At 39.6% G+C, this 19,877-nt stretch overlaps 1 pseudogene; it reads left to right on the top strand.

Moving 5' to 3' along the window:
• Nucleotides 1-18,750: 18,750 nt before the first annotated feature.
• LOC116811315 (14-3-3 protein zeta/delta-like) lies at nt 18,751-19,450 on the top strand (annotated as a pseudogene).
• Nucleotides 19,451-19,877: the final 427 nt, after the last annotated feature.

Raw genomic sequence — 19,877 nt, 5'->3', positions numbered from 1 at the left:
GGTGCTCCAGCTCCAGCAATGGATCAAAGGGACACAGGCACAGTTTAGGCTGCTGCTTCAGAAAGTGTAAACCATAAGCCTTGGTGGCTTTTACATGGTGTTAAGCCTGTGGGGGCACAATATGCAAGAGTTGAAGCTTGGGAGCCTCCAACTAGATTTCAGAGGATGTACGGAAAAGCCTGAATGTACAGTCAGAAGCCTGCTGCATGGGTGGAGCCCTCATGGAGAACCTCTACTAATGCAATGCAAAGTGGGAAATGTGGGGTTGAAGCCTTCTTGCGGAGTCTCCATGGGGGCACTTCCTAGTGGAGCTGTGGGAAGAGGACCATCATACTCCAGATCCAAGAATGGTATATCAGTTGACAGCTTGCACCCTGTGCCTGGAAAAGCCACAGCCACTCAACACCAACCAGTGAGAGCAGCTTCTGAGGCTAAGCCCCACAAAACCATAGGGGTGGAGCTGACCAAGGCCTTGGGAGCCCATGCCTCACACCAGTGTGCTCTGGATGTAAGACATGGAGTTAAGGGAGATTATTTTGAAGCTTTAAGATTTAATGACTGACTTACTGGGTTTCAGACTTGCATGAGGCCTGTATCCCCTTTCTTTGACCAATTTCTCCCTGTTGGAACAGAAGTATTTATCTAATGCCTATATCTTCATTGTATCTTGAGGGTAACTGTTGGGGAAAACCAGCCCCTGATATTCAATGTGGGTCCTTTTCTATTTTCCTTAAATGTTGGCCAGTCTGAGAAATAAAAAGAAAGAATACAGAAGTGAGAAATTTTAAAGTAGTGTGTCCGGGGGAGACATCACATGTTGGCAGGTTCCATGATGCCCCCTGAGCTGTAAAACCAGCAAGTTTTTATTAGTGATTTTCAAAAGGGGAGGGAGTGTATGAATAGGGTGTGGGTCACAGAGATCACATGCTTCACAAGGTAATAAAATATCACAAGGCAAATGGAGGCAGGGCGAGATCACAGGACTGGGGTGAAATTAAAATTGCTAATGAAGTTTCAGGCACACATTGTCATTGATAACATTTTAACAGGAGACAGGGGTTGAGAGCAGAAAACTGGTCTGACCAAAATTATTAGGTGGGAATTTCTTCGTCCTATTAGGTCTGGGAGTGCTACAGGAGACCAGGGCTTATTTCATCCCTTATCTACAACCGTAAAAGACAGATGTTCCCAAAGTGGCCATTTCAGAGACTTACCCTTGGGAATGCATTCTCTTTCTCAGGGATGTTCCTTGCTGAGAAAAAGATTCAGCAATATTTCTCCTATTTGCTTTTGAAAGAAGAGAAATATGGCTCTGTTCTGCTCAGGCCACAGGCAGCCAGACCTTAAGGTTATCTCCCTTGTACCCTGAACATCGCTGTTATACTGTTCTTTTTTCAAAGTGCCCTGATTTCATATTGTTTAAACAATTTGTGCAGTTAATGCAATCATCACAGGGTCCTGAGGCGACATTCATCCTCAGCTTATGCAGATGATGGGATTAAGAGATTAAAGACAGGTATAGGAAATCACAAGAGTATTGATTGGGGAAGTGATAAGTGTCCATGAAATCTTCACAATTTATGTTCAGAGATTGCTGTAAAGACAGGCATAAGAAATTATAAAAGTGGGGAACTAATAAATGTCTATGAAATCTTCATAATTTATGTTCTTCTGCCGTGGCTTCAGCCAGTCCCTCCATTCGGGGTGCCTGACTTCCCACAACAGGTAACTAACTTGTTTTATTTTTATTATTATTATTTTGTAGGTTCATAGGCAGAAGGGACTAGCCTTGTCTCCAATGAGACTTTGGACTTTTGAGTTAATGCTGAAATGAGTTAAGATTTTGGAGGACTGTTGAGAAGCTATGATTGTATTTTGAAATATCAGAAGGACATGAGATTTGGGACTGGCCTGGGAAAGAATAATACAGTTTGGATCTACATCCCTTCTCAAATCTCATGTTGAATTGTAATCCATAATGTTGGAGAAAAGGCCTGGTGAGAGTTTATTGGGTCATGGGGGTGGAGTTCTCATGAATGGTTTAGCACTATGCCCTCTTGTTACTGTATAGTGAGTGAGTTCTCACAAGATCTTGTTTAAATGTGTATAGCACATCCCTCCCCCCTTGGTCCTGCTCCTGCCATGTTAGATGCCTCCTCCTGCTTTGCCTTCCATCATGAGTAGATGCTCCCTGAGAACTCCCCCAAAGCAAATGCTTTAATGCTTCCTGTACAGCCTGTGTAATCATGAGCCAATTAAACCCATTTTTTATAAATGACCCAGTCTCAGGTATTTCTTTATAAAAATGCAAGAATGGACTAATACATCTAACTTTAAGTTTTACTACACAGCTATAGTAACCAAAACAGCATGGTGCTGGCATAAAAGCAGACACATACACCAGTTGAACAAAATAGAAAACACTGCAACAAATTTATACATCTGCAATGAACTCATCTTTGACAAACGTGCCAAGAACGTATATTGGGGAAAGACAGTCTTTAGCAAATGGTAGTGAGAAAACTTATTCTTCTGCATATGGTTATATTTTGCCATATACAAAAATCAAACCAAAATAAATTAAATACTTAAATATAAGACCTTAAACTATAAATCTACTAAAAGAAAAGACTGTGAAACTCTCTGGGACATTGGGATAGGCAAAGATTTCTCTAGCAATATTGAACAAGCATAGACAACAAAAGCATAAATGGACAAATGGGATCATATCAAGTTGAAAAGTTTCTGTACTGCAAGAAATACAGTCCACAAAGTGAAGAGGTAACCCAAAGAATAGGAGAACATATTCACAAACTCCCCATCTGAAAAGGGATTAATAAGCAGAATATAGAAGAAGCTCAAATAACTGCATAGGAAATAATCCAATTAAAACTAGACAAAAAAATGAATATATATTTCTCAAAAGAAGGCACACAAAGCAAACAAGTATATGAAAATGTGCCCAACATTATTGATCATCAGATAAATGCAAATACAATGAAATATCAACTTACCTCAATTAAAATGGCTTTTATTAGTATTCAAAATTCAGGCAATAACAAATGCTGGTGAGGATGTGGAGAAAAGGAAAAGTGGATATACTATTGTTGGGAATGTAAGTTAGTACAGCCATTATGGAGAACAATTTGGAGATTCCTTAAAATCTAAAAATATAACTACAATATGATTCAGCTATACCACTGCTAGATATATACCCAAAATATCAGTATATGGAAGATATATCTGTACTCCCATATTTATTGCAGCACTATTCACAATAGCCAATATTTAAAAGAAACATAAGTGTCTATCAATAGATAGAGGGTTAAAGCAAATGTAGTACATATACACAATGGAGTACCATTTAGCCATAAAAAAGAATGACGTCTTGTCATTTGCAACAAAATGAATGAAAGTGGATGTCATTATGTTAATTGAAATAAGGTTGGCACAGAAAGAAAAACATCATAGGTTCTCATTTATTTGTTTGAGTCAAATTAAAACAATTGAACTCATGGAGATAAAGGGTAGAATGATGATTACCAGAGGCTGGGAAATACAGTGGGTCAGGAAAGTTGGGATGGTTAATGGATACAAACATATAATTAGATAAAGTGAATAAGATCTAATATTTGATAGCACAACAGGATGACTATGGTCAACAATAATTTATTTGACATTTTGAAATAACTAAAAGTATGATTGGATTGTTTATAACATAAGGAAAGGATAAATGCATGAGGTCATAATGACCCCATTTATCCTGGTGTGATTATTATGCAATGTATGCCTGTATCAAAATATCTCATGCACCCTATAAATATAAACAACTACTAGGTACTCAAAAAATTATAAAAATAATTAAAAATTATAGAAATGTAGGAAATCATGTTCTTTTCAGCAACATGGATAGAGCTGGAGGCCATTATCATGAGTAAAATAACTCAGAAACAGGAAATCAAATACTGCATGTTCTCATTTTTATGTGGGAGCTGAGCATTGGGCACACATGGACATAAGGACGGAAATAATCAACAGTAAAAGCTATGTATTAGTCAGGGTTCTCTTAGAGGGACAGAACTAATAGGATATAGATATGTATATCCTATTAACTCTATATTTATGTATAGGATATATGTATCTTATTATTTCTATATATAGGACTATATATATGTAGAGAAATATATATAGTCATATATATACATATATATGTGTATATATACATGAATATGTCACATTATATATATGTATATATGTGTGTGTATATATATATATACACATATACATATACACACAGAGAGAGAGAGAGAGAGGAGCTTAGTAACTATTAACTTACTTTATCACAAGGTCCCGTAATAGGCTGTCTACAAGCTGAGGAGCAAGGAAAGCCAATCTGAGTCCCAAAACTGAAGAACTTGGAGTCCAATGTTTGAAAGCAGGAAGCATCCAGCACGGGAGAAACATATAGGCTGGGGGGCTAGGCCCGTCTCTCCATTTCACTTTTTTCTGCCTGCTTTACATTTGCTGTAAGCTGATTAGGTTGTGCCACCAGATCAAGGGTGGATCTGCCTTCCCCAACCCACTGACTCAAACGTTAATCTCTTTTGGCAACATCCAGACAGGAACACCCAGGATTAATACTTTGTATTTTTCAATCCAGTGAAGTTGACACTCAGTATTAACCATCACAAGTATGCCCCTTGTCAACTTGAACCCATATATACCTCCTGAGATTATACATAATTTTTAAGTTAAGAAAATAATGAGGTCATAATTACGCTGAACATAATACAACTATGCTTTGTACAACTGAAAACGAAACAATCCCTAACCCCAATACTACTACATAAATAATTAAATGTTTATATGAAGTCAATAAATCTTATGTAACATGATAAAGGAAAAGAAAATAAAAGGAAGATATTTCGTTAGTACAACTGGTACATGCACAAACAGGTTTTTAACAAAACAAGGAGGAAATACTCATGACAGTTATCATCTTCATTTCTGCAGCTGGTCACATGGTTGTAGCTGGTATTGATGAGGAGACACCCTAATGGATCTCCTATACTCCATGCATGATCGTCCTTACCTCCGTTGTGGAGGAGTAGACTGATTTCATCTTGAATAGTCTGGGTAATCACTCCAGCCAACACTATAAGTCCCTTCTTAGCCTTTTGACTTAAAGGTAGGAGGAGGCCAAAGTGTCCAGATGGCAAACTTAACTTCCAGTTTAATGGAATCATTGTTGTGTCTCCTGGTGGCAGCATTTCTCCCTCTGGAACCAAGACCTCTAGGCCAGCAGAACATAATGTTGCAGGAAGAGGGAGCAAAAATTTTGCTAGTAGATCACTAAGGGTGATGTTGAGTTGTGCCACTTTCACTTCCACCCCTTGATTTCAGGACCCTTGAATCCTGGCAATGGGAGAACCAGTAACATATATTGAATGTTGATTCAGAGCATACAAGGCCTTCTGGAGAATTTTGCCCCAGCCCTGCAAAGTATTGTCACCTAGTTGGCACTGTAATTGTGACTTTAAAAGTCCATTCCACCATTCTATCAATCCAACTGCTTCAGGGTGATGGGGAACATGATAAGACCAGTGAATTCCGTGAGTATGAGCCCACTGCTGTACTTCTTTAGCCATAAAGTGAGTGCGTTGGTGATAGTCAATGCTGTATGGAATACCACAACGGTGGATAAGGCATTCAGTGAGTCCATGGATGGTAGTCTTGGCAGAAGCATTGTATTCAGGATAGGCAAACCGATATCTGGGGTAAGTGTCTATTCTAGTGAGGACAAACATCTGCCCTTTCCATGATGAAAGAAGTCCAATATAATCAACCTGCCACCAGGTAGCTGGCTGATCACCCCGAGGAATGGTGCCATATCGAGGGCTTGGTGTTGGTTTCTGCTCCTGGAAAATTGGCTGTAGCCAGGTCAGCCTTGGTGAGTGGAAGTCCATGTTTCTGAACCCATGTATAACCTCCATGCCTGCCACCATGGCCACTTTGCTCATGGGCCCATTGGGCGATGACATGATTGGCTGGGGAAAGAGGCTGAGTGATAGCCAAAGAATGGGTCATCCTAACCACTTGATTATTAAAATCCTCCTCTGCTGAGATCATCTGTTGGTGCACACTCACATGGGATATAAATATCTTCACAGTTTTTGACCATTCAGAGAGGACCATCCACATACCTCTCCTCCAAATTTCTTTGTCACCAATTTTGCAATCATGCTTCTTCCAAGTCCCTGACCATCCAGCCAAACCGTTGGCTACAGCACATGAATCAATATATAATCACACACCTGGCCATTTCTCCTTCCATGCAAAATGCACAACCAGGTGCTCTTCTCAAAGTTCTGTCCATTAGGAAGATTTCCTTTCACCACTGTCCTTCAGGGATGTCCCGGAAAAGGGCTGTAGTGCTGCAGCTGTCCACTTTTGGGTGGTGCTTGCATATCGTGCAGAACTGTCTGTGAACAAGGCCTGAGTCTTCTCTTCATCTGTCAGCTGATCATAGGAAACTCCCCATGAGGCCATCGGTGCAGGCTGGGTGGCAGGAGTGGAGACCATGGGCATTTGAGTCACTTGCTCATGTAACTTACTTGTGCCTTCAGGACCTGCTTGAGCTTGATCACATATATACCACTTCAATTTGATGATGGAATGCTTCTGTGCATGACTCACTTTATGGCTAGATGGGTCAGAAAGCACCTAGTTCATGATAGGCAGTTCAGGTCACATGGTGACTTGATGACCCATAGTCAAACATTCAGTTTCCACTAAAGCCCAGTAACAGGCCAAGAGCTGTCTTTCAGAAGGAGAGTAGTTATCTGCAGAAGATGGCAGGGCCTTGCTCCAAAATTCTAGAGGCCTCAGCTGTGATTCATCTATGGGAACCTGCCAAAGGCTCCAAACAGCATCACTATCTGCCACTGACACCTCAAGCAGCATTGGATATGCTGGGTCACATGGCTGAAGTGGCAGAGCAGCTTGCACAACAGCCTGGACATGTTGCAGAGCCTTCTTCTGTTCTGGATCCCACCCAAAACTGGCAGCCTTTCAGGGCACTTGATAAATCAGCCTGAGCAACACACCCAAATAAGGAAAGTGTTGCTTCCAAAATCCAAATAGGCCCACTAGGCGTTGTGCTTCTTTCTTGGTTGTAGGAGGGGTCCAATACAGCAACTTATCCTTTACCTTACAAGGAATATCTCAACAGGTCCCACACCACTGGACCCCTAGAAATTTCACTGAGGTAGAAGGTCCCTGAATTTTAGTCAGATTTATTTCCCATCCTCTAGTACACAAATGTCTCACCAATAAGTCCAGTGTGCTTGCTACTTCTTGCTCACTGGATCCAATCTGCATGTCATCATCAATGTAATAGACCAATGTGATATCTTGTGGGAGCAAAAAGTGATCAAGTTCTCTCCAAATAAGATTATGACACAAAGCTATAGAGTTAATATACCCCTGAGGTAGGACAGTAAAAGTATATGGTTGGCCTTGCCAGCTGAAGGCAAATTACTTCTGGCAGGCTTTATGGACAGGAATGTAGAAAAATGCATTTGTCAAGTCAATGGCTGCAATACTAGGTACGAGGAGACTTGTTAATTTGCTCAAGCAATGAATCCACATCGGATAAAGCAGCTGCAATTGGAGTCACCACTTGGTTAAGCTTATGATAATTCACTGTCATTTTCCAAGATCCGTCTGTCTTCAGCACAGTCTAAATGGGAGAGTTGAATGGGGATGTGGTGGGAATCACAACCCCTGCATCTGTCAAGTCTTTGATGGTGGCAATAATCTCTGCAATCCCTCCGGGGATGTGATATTGTTTTTTATTTACTATTTTTCTAGGAAGAGGCAGTTCTGATGGCTTCCATTTGGCCTTTCCCACCATTATAGCTCTCACCCTACCAGTCAGGGAGCCAATGTGGGGATTCTGCCAGCTGCTAAATATGTCATGCCAATTATGCATTCTGGCACTGGGGAAATGACCACAGGATGAGTCTGGGGACCCACTGGACTCACTGTAAGTCAGACCTGAGATAAAACTCCATTAATTACCTGACTTCCATAAGCCCCTATTTTAACTGGAGGACCACAATGATGTTTTCAGTCTCCTGGAATCAACATCAATCAGAGTCAGTGTTTAGTGCTCCCTGAAATATCTGATCATTTCACTTTCCCCAGTGCACGGTTACCCTGGTAGAAGGCCAGGTGTATCCTTGGGGAAGGATGGGAGAAAGATTCACTTCATAAATTGTCATTAATGTAGTGGGATCCTTCCACTAGGGGACCCTGCCTCCCCTTTATTCAAAGGGTTCTGGATCTGTAAATTGGCTGAAGTCTGGAAATTGATTTAGGGCCCATGATTTTCTGTTTTTATAATTTAAATTAGTCTTTTGTCCATTCAACCTAAAAGTTTTCTATTTGTATAATATATGTAGGAATGCAGTAGGCTTTCTATCAATTTCACTTCTAGGGACATGGTAGTCAATTAGCCAATTCCAGAGCTCTGCATGAGTCAGACTATTCTGTTTGCTGCTTTGCCTCTGCTGTCTATTATGGCAGCTACACCCACCTTGCCTTTGATGGTTGCATGCTGCCACTTGGCCCCTGCCACCTCGAGATCCAATTATTCTCATTGTATTTAAATTTTGTAGTTGAGTGACTGTGGTTTCCATTGTTAGATCTGACATACAGAGAAGAGCAATTACAAGGCTTTTCAAAAATGTAGATGCTGCCCTCACAAATCGATTTTGTAAGGCATTGGTTAAGGGTATATCTTCTGGACCCTCCAAGCTCAGATGAGTAGGACCACCAGCCAATCTCCCTAAGCCTTTGGATCCCTTCCTCTACATTAAACCAAAAGTGAGCAGGCATTTCCAGCTTGCTCACAGTGTGTCATCTTTTAATTCACATTTCAGCTAACCAAACAAATAAACTATTGGAACCTTTTTTAACTCCCTGAGCTGCAACATTAAATGCAGAGTCCCTACTTAGTGGGCCCAAATAAATAAATTCAGCCTGATCCAACTCTACGTTCCTTCCACCATTATCCCATACCCATACCTGTTCTCATGATTTCTGTTTATATGAATTACAGAACTCAAACAGTTCTTTTTGAGTGTAGCACACCTCCTTATGGGTCACACTCTCAACCTCACCTCTAGAGGTCCACCAGGACTTTAGTCTAGTTGTATGTCTAGAAGCAAACAGAGGTTTTGGGGGTGGCCCTTGAGGAGAATCAACATTATCTAGCCTGGTAACTGCCTCAGGAGCGGGCATCACTGTTGCCTCAGGCAGTGCAGCATTTATCTCCTCAGACAAAGGTGGAAAGGCTGATGGCAGCATGGGTCAGGGAGGGAATGTTGCCAGTATTGGAGACGGGGAAACTGTTCCTTTTGGCAAAACAGGTTCACAAGAGTTTACAAACTCTGTGTCCCCAGCTTCATCAGGGTCCTCCAACACGTCCCCATTCCAAGTTTCAGGGTCCCATTATTTTCCAATCAATGCGCTTACTTTAACAGTAGACACCTGGCACAGCTGTCCATGCACCATTCATTGCAGGTCAGCCACTTTCATGATAAGAGCTTATGTTTTTTCTTTCACAATTTTAGTTCTTTTTCTACAGGAAATAAGACTCTCACTCAGGGCAATCTTAGCAGATTTGAGGCTCAGTATCTGCTTCTGAAGCCAGGAGACAGAATCCTTGAGCTCATCATTTTCTTTCATCACTTTGTCCACTCAACTTAGGAGCAACCAATCAGCTTCGTTATGTTCCTTGGTTCTCTACATATGGTCAAAGGTATTATGCAGTCACTAAACTCCTTGCCTCACATAAGTGGTAAATCAGAAGTGTCAAATGCATTTATTTTACATAACTCTCCAAACAATTTATTCCAAGAACTATCAGTGTTCTCCATACTATTAGAAGCATCTTTGGATCTAATCATATTAGGCAGCCAACTCCAGAAACCCCCAAACTAATGAAAGAACCCCATCCTTAATATTCTGCTCCTCTATCCCTACTCCTGATACCAAAGTCTGTATTAGTCAGGGCTCTCTTAGAGGGACATAACTAATTGGAAATACACACACACACACACACACACACACACACACATGAGTTTATTAAGCATTAACTTACATGATCACAAGGTCCACAATAGGCTGTCTGCAAGATGAGGAGTAAGAAGAGCCAGTCTGAGTCCCAAAACTGAAGAACATGGAGTCCAGTGTTCAAGGGCAGGAAGCATCCAGCATGGGAGTAACATGTAGGCTGGGAAGTTTGCCCTGTCTCTCCTTTTCACATTTTTCTGCCTGCTTTATATTCACTGGAAGCTGATTAGATTGTGCCCACCAGATTAGGGGTTGATCTGCCTTTCCCAGATCACTGACTCAAATGTTAATCTCTTTTGGCAACACCCACACAGACACACCCAAGATTATTACTTAGTATCACTCAATCCAATGAAGCTGACACTCAGTATTAACCATCACACTCTACAAGGTGGGAGAGTGGGAGTGGAGTAAGGTTTAAAAAATTACCTATTGAGTACAATGTTCACTATTTGGTTGATAGGTACACTAGAAGCCTAAATCTCACCATTGTGCAACACTCCCTTGTAACAAACCTGCACAGAGCTTGTGAGGCCTTCATAAGCTGAGCTTAGACCACCTGAATAGCCACTTGTAGTCTTCATATGGATAATCATGTTCTGCATTCCAGACTCCAGGCAGCTCTATTCATCTTCCATAAGCTTCCTGTAGGTGGCAATCTCAATGTCCGGGGCCTGATTGACTGTCATCAGTTCCTGATAATTATGCAGCTCCCATGCCATATCCTGCTTGGCCCACTGCAAGACAGCCTCCAGTTTCACCAGCTTGGTGTAGACATTCTTAATGACCAGCTCTTCACACTGCTCTGCATCCACAATGGCAGCCTCCAAGGAAGCCCTCTGGCCTTTAAGACCCTCAATCTGTGCCTGGAGCCAGCTGATATTCTGGTTCATTTTGGAGATCTCCATCTTTCTTCAACACAAATCATCCCTGTGCTTTCCAGCCAGTGTCTGCAGATTCTCATACTTAATCTGGTACATGTTTTTAGCCTTGGCTCAGCTGTGGTTGACGATCTTCTCATACTGGGCACAGCCCTTGGCCATGGTGCTGTCCATGTGCAAGGAGTGGCTGTTGTTCCTGAACAGAACCACAGATATGTTAAACATATGGGACTGCATCTTGCAGAGATCCTCTATAAAGAGGAGAAAGCTGATCTCATCAGTCAGCCCTTCCAGGTGAGACTCCAACTCTGTCTTGCTCATGTAAACTTCATTCACATTCTTCTTAAAGAGGACAAATTCATTCTCCATCTCTGCACACTTGTTGATCTCATCCTCTTACACATTACTGAAGTCCTCCACCAGCCCCTGCATATTGCCAAGCTCTGCCTCCAGCTTCAGCTTCTCTTGTTCCAAACTTTCCAGTTGCCTGCAAAAGTTGTTGATCTAGCTCTTGAACATGTTCATGTTGCTCCAAGCCGTCTTCTGCTGCTGCTGCAAGAGGCTTCACTTCATCTTCAGTATCCTGTTCTGCTACTCCAGGAACCGTAACTTGATGATGAAGGAGACAGAGTTGTTGTTGAATGTCTTGATGGGCTCCTTCTACTGGGTTTTCATGGCCTTGATGTTGGGGTCCACATCCAACTTAAAGGGGCTCAGCAGGCTCTGGTTCACTATGACAGCTGTAATACCTCCTATAACACTGGCCCCAGCATATCCTCCACCTAGAACCATGCCAGTAACCAGGCCACTAGAGAAGCTGGTGCTGCTACAGACTCAGGAAAATCTTGAAGAGTTGATGCAGGTACTGGGCCTACTTATGTAGGAGTGGCTGTTGAAGGCCAAGGGGCCAGAGCTGGATGTTTTGTAAGAATTCTGGGTCACCCTGATGGACATGGTAGAGTCAGGAGTGGAGCCAGGTGGGCCAAACCAGACAGAGATTTGAGAAGGAACCAAGAAGCTGCTTCTAGGTGGGCTTAAATGACCTATCTTTGAGTTCACAAATTCTTCTGTTTGATCAAATCTGCTATTGATGCTCTCCATTGCATTTTTTATGAATTGTATTCTTCAGCTGCAGAATTTCTGTTTGTTTCTTTTTAAAAATCATTTCTATCACTTTATTAAACTTCTTGTTTTCTGTGTGTGTTTATTGTTTTTCTGATGTTTGTCTATCTGTGCTCTCTTATAGCTCACTGAGCTTCCTTAAACAATTATTTTAAGTTCTTTGTCAGGAAAATCATACATATCTATTTTTGGGGAGGTAGATTACTAGAAAACTATTGTGTTTCTTTGATGGTGCTATGTTTCCCTGATTTTTCATGTTTCTTATTGCCTTGCATTGCTGTCTGTGCATTTGATGGAGCGGTCACCTTTTCCAGATATTACTGGCTTGTTCTGGGGTCAAAAGACATTCACTTACATGTGAGTGTGAGGGTGATGCTGGGGCGGAGTGTGGTGGTTTCAGCTCCAGTGGGAGTCAAGGGATGTTGTCTCCATGTAGCTAGGATCAATGTCAACAAATATTGAAGAGGTTCCCAGAGATTAAGTCTGTGGGTGTCCTCAGTGACATTGAGAGCTATGGGACTTTTCAACAGCAAAAGCTTCTGGGAGTGTTCTATTCTCTTTTTTTCCCCACAAGGGGAAGACATAGCCAAGGGAATTCCTCTTGTCACCAGGCCTAATTCACAGGTTTGCTTGCAGTGGTAATGGCACAGGTTTCTGATGAGTGGAATCCATAAAGTAGTCTTAAGGAAGGAGAATCAGACTTCTACATTTGTGACAACCCTCCCACTCACTCTGCCAGGCACCAAGCAGGTGGAAAATCTCCCTCCAAATGACAATTTTTACTCTTGAAAAAAATCTGAAGTAGTCAGCCAGCACAATGATCTCCAAGATAACACAGTTAAGGAGTTAGTTTAGAAATTTATCAGATAAATTTAACAAAGAGATTAAAGCAATTTTTTTTTAATTTAGAGACAGGGCCTTCTGCTCTTGCCCAGGCTGAAGTGCAGTGGTGCAGTCATAGCTCACTGCAGCCTCAAACTCCTGGGCTTAAGCAATCCTCCTGCCTCAGCCTCCCAAAATGATGGGATTATAGGCATGAGTAATCGTGCGTGGCCTAAAGTAATTTTAAAAAAATCAAACAGAAGTTTCAAAACTGATAAATGCTTTTGCTAAACTGAAGAACTATTTACAGATTCTCAACAGTGGAAATGTATGAAGAAGAGGAAAGAATCAATGAGCTTGAAGACCAGGTGTTTGAAAATGCACAATAATAGGTGAAGCAAAATGAATGAAGAGCACCTACAAGATACATAAAAATCTCTGAAAAGATCAAAACTAAAAATTATTGGTTTTCAAGAAGTAACTGAGTAAGAGCAAGGAGTAGAAAGATTATTCAAAGAGATAATAACAGAAAACTGTCCAAAACTTGAGAAATATATAAATATCCAGGTACAAGAAGTTCTTAAAATACCAAACATCTTCAACTCAATAGGACTACTCCAATAATCAAAATAGCAAAGATCGAGGACAAAGAGAGGATCCTAAAAGCAGCAAGAGGAAAGAAGAAAATAACATTTAAAGGAGCTCCAATTCATCTGGCAATGAACTTCTCAGTGGAAACCATACAGGCCTGCAAAGAATTGAATTAAATTTTCAAAGTACTCAGAGAAAAAAATTACCATGAAAGAGCATTATAGTCCAGAAAACTATCAGTTAAATACGAAGATATAAAGAGATAAAGTGTTTCCCAGACAAAGAAAATCTGAAAGAATTCAACACCACCAGGAAAATCTTGCAAGAAATGCTAGAGGGAGTCTTACAAAGAAAAAAAAAAAAACATTCAAAAGAAAACTTTTCAAGGTATGAAACCCACTAATACAATTAAATACATGGACACACCCAGAATACTCTATTACTGTATTTGTGCTGTGAAAATCCACTTATAAATCTAGCCCAAAAGACAAATGAAGCACAAAAGAAAAATCTATCAAAAATAATAATTGCTACAGCAACTTAAGAGATAAGTAATATAAGATAGGTAGATTAGGACAATTAAAAATCAACATGTGGAAGAGATGAAGTTAAAGTGTAAATTTTTTGTGTGTTCTTTGCCTTTGTTTCTATTTTTTTCTGTGTGATCTAAGATTAGTTGTCATATATTTTAAATAACTTGTGTTTATAAGGTGTTTTTCTTGTAAGCTTCATGATACTCACAGTACAAAACTCTATAACAGATTTACTAAAAATAAAAAGCAACACATTAAAACATGCTACCAGAAATAATCACTTAACTGCAAAGTAAGACATAAATAAAGGATGAAAGAAAGAGAGGAGTCTCAAAACAACCAGAACATAAGCAACAAAATGGTAGTAGTAAGTCCTTTCTCATCAATAGTAACAATGAATGTGATGGTCTCCATTCTGCAATTAAAAGACACAGAGTGGTTGAATGTACAAAGATACAAGATCCAACTATATCCTGCCTTCATGAAACCCACTTCACCTATAAACACATAAAATGAAGGTGAAGGAGTAGAAAAGATATTTTATACAACCAGAAACTAAAAAAAAAAAAAAAAAAAAAAAAAAAGGCCTAGGCGCGGTAGCACCTGCCTGTAATCCCCAGCTATTTGCATGGCTGATGCAGGAGAATTGTTTGAACCTGGGAGGCAGAGGTTGCAGTGAGCCAAGATTCAGCCTGGGTGACAAGAGTGAAACTCCATCTCCAAGAAAAAAAAAAAAAAAAAAAAGAAAAGAAAAAAGAAACCAAAAAAAAAAGAGCAGTAGCAGCTATACTCATATCAGATAAAATATGTTACAAATCAAACACTGTATAAAAAAACAAGTCACTATATAATGATAAAGGGGTCAATTCAGCAAGAACACAAATATTATAAATATCTATGCATCTAATATCAGAGTTCCCAAGTTCATAAGCAAAGATTAATAGACCTAAAGAGAGAGATAGACTGCAATACAATAATAGTAGGGGCCTTTAATACCTCACTCTCAGTAATTGACAGATCATCCAGACATAAAACCAGACTTCATCCAGACAGAAAAGCAACAAAGAAACAGCGGAGTTAAACTACACATTAGAGATAATAGACTTAACTGACATTTACAAAACATTTCACTCAACTGCTGCAGAATACACATTATTTTCAGCAGCACATGGAACATTCTTCAGAATAGACCATATATTAGGCCACAAACAAGTCTGAACAACTTTTTAAATAAAAATCCTATCAAATATCTTTTCTGACCACAGTGGAATAAAATTAGAAATCAATAACAAGAGAAACCTCAGAAAATACACAAACTAATGGAAATTAAACAATATGCTCATGAACAACCGAAGGGTCAATAAAGAAATTAAGAAAGAAACTTGAAAATTTCTTCAAACAAATGAGAACAGAAATACAACATATGGAAATCAATGAGATACAACAAAAGCAGTATTAAGAGGAAAGTTTACAGCAATGAATGCCTATATAAAAAAAGTAGAAACTCTTCAAATAAACTCATACTGCACCTCAGGAACTAGAAAAGTAAGAGCAAACCAAATCTCAAATCAGCAGGGAGAAAGAAATAATACAGATCTGAGCAGAAATAAATGAAATTGAGACTAAAAACACAATACAGGTGATTAACAAAACAAAAATTTGGTTTTCTGAAAAGAAAAACAAAACCAGCAAACCTTCAGCTAGACTAAGAAAAAAGAGAGAAGACCCAAATAAACAAAATCAGAAATGAAAAAGTTGACATAACAACTTAGACCTCAGAAGTACAAAAAATCATTAGAGACTACTATGAACAACTAACTATACACTAACAAATTGGAAAATCAAAAAGAAATGGATAAATTCCTTGGATACATACAACCTACCAAAATCAAACCATGAAGAAATAGTAAACCTCAGTAAACCAGTAACAAGTAATGAGATCAAAGTCGTAATAAAAAGTCTCTGATCAAAGAGAAGCCCAGTAACCAGTGGATTCACTGCTGAATTCTACCAAACATTTCAAGAAGAATTAATAAAAATCCTACTCAAACTCTTCAAAAAAATTAAAGCGGAGGGAATACTTCCAAACTTATTCTATGAGATCAGCATTAAGCTGACACCAAAACCAGACACAGATAAAGCAAGAAACAAAAACTACAGGGCGTTATTTACTGATGAAAATAGATACAAAAATCCTCAATCAAATACTAGCAAACCAAATTCAACAACACAGTAAAAAGATCATTCGCCATGGTCAAGTGAAATTCATCCCAGGGATACAAGGATGGTTCCTTATAAGCAAATCCATAAACATGATGTATTATATTAATAGAATTATGAACAAAAATTATATGATTATTTCAGTAGGTGCCAAAAAACTTGATTAAATTCAGGATTCCTTTATGATAAAAAACCCTTATCATGGATATAGAAGGAACATACCTCAAAATAATGAAGGCCATATATGACAAGCCCGTGGCTAACACTGTACTAAATTGGGAAAAATTGGAAGCCTTTCCTCTAGGGACTTAACAAAACAAGGATGCCCACTTTCAACAACAGTATTCAACATAGTACTGGAAGTCTTAGCCAGGGCAATTAGACAAAAGATAGAAATAAAGGACATCCAAATTGTAAAGGAAGAAGTCAAATTAGCCTTGTTAACAGATGACAAGATTTTTTTTTTTTTTTTTTTGAGACTTAATCTTTCTCTGTCGCCCAGGCTGGAGTGCAGTGGCGCGATCTTTGCTCACTGCAAGCTCCGCCTCCCAGGTTCACGCCATTCTCCTGCCTCAGCCTCCCGAGTAGCTGGGACTACAGGCACCAGCCACCATGCCCAGCCAATTTTCTGCACTCAGTAGAGATGGGGTTCCATCTTGTTAGCCGGGATGGTCTCGATCTCCTGACCTCGCAATCCACCTGCCTCGGCCTCCCAAAGTGCTGGGACGACAGGTGTGAGCCACCACACCAGCCAGATGACAAGATCTTATACGTAGAAAAACCTAAGGACTCCACCAAAGTTAGAATTGATAAATGAATTCAGTAAAATTGTAGGATGCAAATAAACACAAAAATATTAGTAGCACTTATATACACCAACAGCAAATGATCTGAAACTCAAGAAAGCAATCTCATTTACAATATTTACAAAAATATATATATATAAAATACCTAGGAATCAATGTAACCAAAGAACTGAAAGATCTATACAAGGAAAACTATAAGACTTTGATGAAAGAAATAGATGAGAACACAAAAAATGGAAAAATATGCCATGCTTATAGATTGGGAGAATTAATATTGTTAAAATCACAATGCTACCCAAAGCAACTTACAGGTTAAATGTCATCCCAATCAAAATACCCATGATATTTTTCACAGATACAGGAAAAAAATTGAAAATTTACATGAAACCACAAGAGTCTCTAAATACTCAAAGCAATCTTGGGGAAAAAATAACAAAGCTGTAGGCATCACCCTACCTGACTTCAAAATATACAACATCATTATAGTAACCAAAACAGCATAGTGGTGGTGGCCTAAAAACAGACACACAGACCAGTGGAATGGAATAGAGAACCCTGAAATAAATCCACACATTTACAGTTAACTTATTTTTGACAAAATTGCCAAGAACATACACTGGGGAAAGGGTACTCTCTTCAATAAATAATGCTGGGAAAATTAGATATGCACAATGAAGGAAATTGGAACCTTATCTCATATCACATACAAAAATCAACTCAGAATGAACTTAAGACTAAAAGAAAATGTAGGGAAAAATGAAATGACATTGGTCTGGGCAATGATTTGTTAGATTTGACTCCAAAAGGTTAGGCAACAGAAGCACAAATAGTCAAATGCGATTACATCAAACTAAATAGCTTCTACATAACAAAAGAAACAATGAACAAAATGAATAGACGACCTACAGATTGGGAGAAAATATTTGGAAATAATACATTTTATAAGGGATGAATTTCCAAAATATATAAGGAACTCAAACAACTCAATAGCAGAAGAACAAATAACCCAATTTAGACCGGGCATGGTGGCTCATGCCTGTAATCCCAGCACTTTGAGAGGCCGAGGAGGGCAAATATTTGAGGTCAGGAGTTGGAGACCAGCCTGGCCAATATGGTGAAACCCCTTCTCTACTAAAACACAAAAATTAGCCAGGTGTGGTGGCATGCTCCTGTAGTCCTAGCTACTTGGGAGGCTGAGGCAGGAGAATTGCTTGAACCCAGGAAGCGGAGGTTGCAGTGAGCTGAGATTGTGCCATTGCACTCCAGCCTGAGTGTCGCAGGGACACTCTGTCTCAAAAATAAATAAATAAATCAGTAAATAAATACAACAAAAATGGACAAAGGACATGAATAGACATTTCTCAAGACATACAAACGGCTAACAGATATATAAAACAATGCTCAACATCACTAATCATTAGGGAAATGCAAATTAAAACCACAATGAAATATCACCTCACACTTGTCAAAATGGCTAGTATCAAAATGATGAAAAATAACAGGGAAACCCTGTCTGCAGAGCGGCTTTAGCCTGTGAGCAGCGAGACCCAGGGACAGAGTCTCAGACCCGCCGCTGCCGACACAGCCAAGAGACTGCTGAGCCCTGGTTCACAGGCCACCACTCACTTTCAGAAGGGCAAACTGGCCAAGCAGGCTGAGAGATATGATGACATGGCAGCCTGCATGAAGTCTTGTAACTGAGTAAGGAGGTGAATTGTCCAATGAGGAGAGGAACCTTCTCTCAGCTGCTTATAAAAATGTTGTAGAAGCCCGTAGATCATCTTGGAGGATGCTCTCAAGTATTGAACAAAAGAAGGAAGGTGCTGAGAAAAAAACAGCAAATAGTATGAGAATACAACGAGAAAACTGAGATGGAGCTAGGAGATATCGGCAATGATTTACTCCTTTTTTGGAAAAGTTCTTGATACCCAACGCTTCACAAGCACAGAGCAAAGTCTTTTATTTGAAAATGAGAGGAGACTACTACGGTTACTTGTCTGAGGTTGCTGCTGGTGATCACAAGAAGGGGATTGTGGATCAGTCACAACAAGCATACCAAGAAACTTTTGGAATCAGCAAAAAGGAAATGCAACCAGCACATCCTATCAGATTGGGGCTGGCCCTTAACTACTCTGTGTTTTATTATGAGATTCTGAACTCCCCCAGAGAAAGCCTGCTGTCTTGCAAAGACAGCTGCCAATGAAGCTATTGCTGAACTTGATACATTAAGTCATACAAAGCACGCTAATAAGGCAATTACTAAGAGACGACTCGACATTGTGGACATCAGATGCCAGGAGATGAAGCTGAAGCAATAGAAGTAGGGGAAAATTAACTGGCCTTCCAACTTTTGTCTGCCTCATTCTAAAATTTACACAGTAGAACATTTGTCATCCATGCTGTACCACAAATAGCTTTTTGTTTATGATTTTTGACAGGTTTATTTTACTTCTATTTTAATTTCTATATTTCTCATGTGGTTTTTATATTTAATGTTAGGGGATTAAATCCAGTTAACATTTAGGGAGTTATCTGTTTTCATCTTGAGGTGGCCAATATGGGGATGTGGAATTGTTATACAAGTTATAAATGTTTGGCATAGTACTTTTGCTACATTGTGGCTTCACAAGGGTCAGTTTTAACACTTCCATGTCTAAGCAAAGAAAACCGCCTACATATTGGTTTGTCTCGGTGGGGAATAAAAGGGATCATTGGTACCTTGGGTCCAGTCACAAGTAATTGTGGGCACTTTAAGGTTTGGA

The sequence above is a fragment of the Hylobates moloch genome, unplaced genomic scaffold (assembly GCF_009828535.3).
Source record: "Hylobates moloch isolate HMO894 unplaced genomic scaffold, HMol_V3 SCAFFOLD_7, whole genome shotgun sequence".
Classification (NCBI taxonomy): domain Eukaryota; kingdom Metazoa; phylum Chordata; class Mammalia; order Primates; family Hylobatidae; genus Hylobates; species Hylobates moloch.
The sequence above is the reverse complement of the archived record's forward strand: the minus strand, read 5'-3'. Positions and strand labels throughout refer to the sequence as shown.